Here is a 2,493-nt window from a genome sequence, read left to right as displayed (position 1 = left end):
TATCAATAACCTCAGATATGCAGATGACACCACCCTTATGGTAGAAAGTGAAGAGGAACTAAAAAGCCTCTTGATGAGAGTGAAAGAGCAGAGTGAAAAAGTCAACATTCAGAAAATGAAGAGCATGTCATCTGGTCCCATCACTTCATGGGAAATAGATGGGGAAACAGTGGAAACAGTGTCAACTTTATTTTTGGGGACTCCAAAATCACTGAAGATAGTTACTGCAGCCATGAAATTAAAAGACGCTTACTCCTTGGAAAGAAAGTTATGACCAACCTAGATAGCGTATTCAAAAGCAGAGACATTACTTTGCCAACAAAGGTTCGTCTAGTCAAGGCTATGGCTTTTCCTGTGGTTATGTATGGATGTGAAAGTTGGACTATGAAGAAGGCTGAGCGCCAAAGAATTGATGCTTTTGAACTGTGGTGTTGGAGAAGACTCTTGAGAGTCCCTTGGACTGCAAGGAGATCCAACCAGTCCATTCTGAAGGAGATCAGCCCTGGGATTTCTTTGGAAGGAATGATGCTAAGGTTGAAACTCGAGGACTTTGGCCACCTCATGCGAAGAGCTGACTCACTGGAAAAGACTGATGCTGGGAGGGATTAGGGGCAAGAGGAGAAGGGGACGACAGAGGATGAGATGGCTGGATGGCATCACTGACTCTATGGACGTGAGTCTGAGTGAACTCCGGGAGTTGGTGATGGATAGGGAGGCCTGGCGTGCTGGGATTCATGGGGTCGCAAAGAGTCGGACACGACTGAGCGACTAATCTGATCTGATTTGCATATGATTGATTACAAATAAAACCTACTAGAATCCAAAACCAAAAAGGCTTCATTATGCACCCAGTCCCTTTCTGGGGTCCTTCTTGTCAAGCCGCCCCAGCGTACAGCCCACCCCTCCTCAATCACCTGAGACTGGTCCAGGAGGGTATGGGAAGGCTTGCATCTCCCCACCCCCTGAATCCATATGGTGAAGGAAGTCCTAGAAGGAGATGTGATTTGGAGAGATGCTCCTTACAGGAGCGGTCAAGTTAACATGAAGTCGTGAGGGTGACCCCTGGCCCAATATGACTGGCGCCCCCTTGAAGAGGGGACATTCGGACTTACAGATACGCACAGAAGGAACACGTGATGGGACAGAGAGGAGACGGCCGTCGGCCCGCCAAGGGGAGCCTGGAGCAGACCCCTCCCTCAGCGTCAGGTGGGCCTGGGCCTCCTGACTCCCTTCATTTTCCTTTGGTTGCCCTGCACAGCGTGGCCTTTGCTGGTGGCTCAGGGGTAACGAATCTGTCTGCAATGCAGGCGCCGCGGGAGACACAGGTTTGATCCCTGGGTCGGGAAGATCCCCTGGAGAAGGGAATGGCTGCCCACTCCAGTGTTCTTGCCGGGACAATCACCTGAGCAGAGGAGCCTGGTGGGCTGCAGTCCATGGGGTCGCAAAGAGTAGGACACAACTGAAGCGACTTAGCATGCATGCACACACACACAGCACGTGGGATTTTAATTCCTCGACCAGGGATGGAACTTGCACTCCCTGCAGTGGCGTCTCGAAGTCTTAACCACTGGACCACCAGGGAAGTCCCTTGTCCCCTTGATTTTGGGACTTCCGGGCTCCAGGACCATGAGATGATACATTTCCGTTACGTTGCCCAGTCTGTGGTACTTTAGCAGATGGTGAAGCGCCAAATGTATCAGATTCCCTACTCACTGGTCCCAGTGGAGAAGGGACCTTCCGATGACTCACAAACTCCCCTGTTGGCCTTGGTGATTCTGACCAAGGAAGAGACCCCCTCTTGCTGGTCCCCTGGGCTCCACTTTCCGGTCTGACCACCTCCCCCAGGGAAGCCCTCAGCCCCAACACAGGTACCCGGACACCTGCACACTCACAGGTAACCGTCCTTGCAGCCGAAAGTTTGGCAGCACTTTACGGAAACGGTAAGGCGCCTGCAGAAATCACACGGGTGGTGGGCGGTAGCGTAACTCCCAGAGACATCTGATTCAGAGCTCAAGTGACACCCGGAGACGGAGTTCACAGGTCTGAGGTGTTAGGAGGATCGTGTACATGACGGAGTTCAGTTCGGAAACTGACGGCAGTGAGCCTGATGGCAGGGGACAGCCTTTCACAAATACTGATGAAGAACTAAAGAATGGATGAGGGACTCCCCGGTGGTCGAGGGACTCCCCGGTGGTCGAGGGACAAGACTCCACGCTCCCAGTGCAGGGGGCCCAGGTTGGATCCCTGGGCGGGGAACTAGATCCCACGTGCCCTAACTAAGAGTTCACAGGCCACAGCTAAAAATCCTGCATGCCGCAGCTAAGACCTGGAGCAGCCAAATGAATCGATGACAATATTTTCTTAAAAAATGAATGAATGAATGAACCAGCTAAATGTTGCTCCCAAGTCTGTTCCCATGCTGTCTGGACACGGCATGTTTTATAACGATGAGCTAGCTACACACAGAAAAACTGCAAAGAGCACACCAAAGCG

This window comes from Bison bison, unplaced genomic scaffold (genome assembly GCF_000754665.1).
Source record: "Bison bison bison isolate TAMUID 2011002044 unplaced genomic scaffold, Bison_UMD1.0 scf7180017864371, whole genome shotgun sequence".
NCBI lineage: Eukaryota > Metazoa > Chordata > Mammalia > Artiodactyla > Bovidae > Bison > Bison bison.
This window is presented reverse-complemented; position numbering follows the sequence as displayed.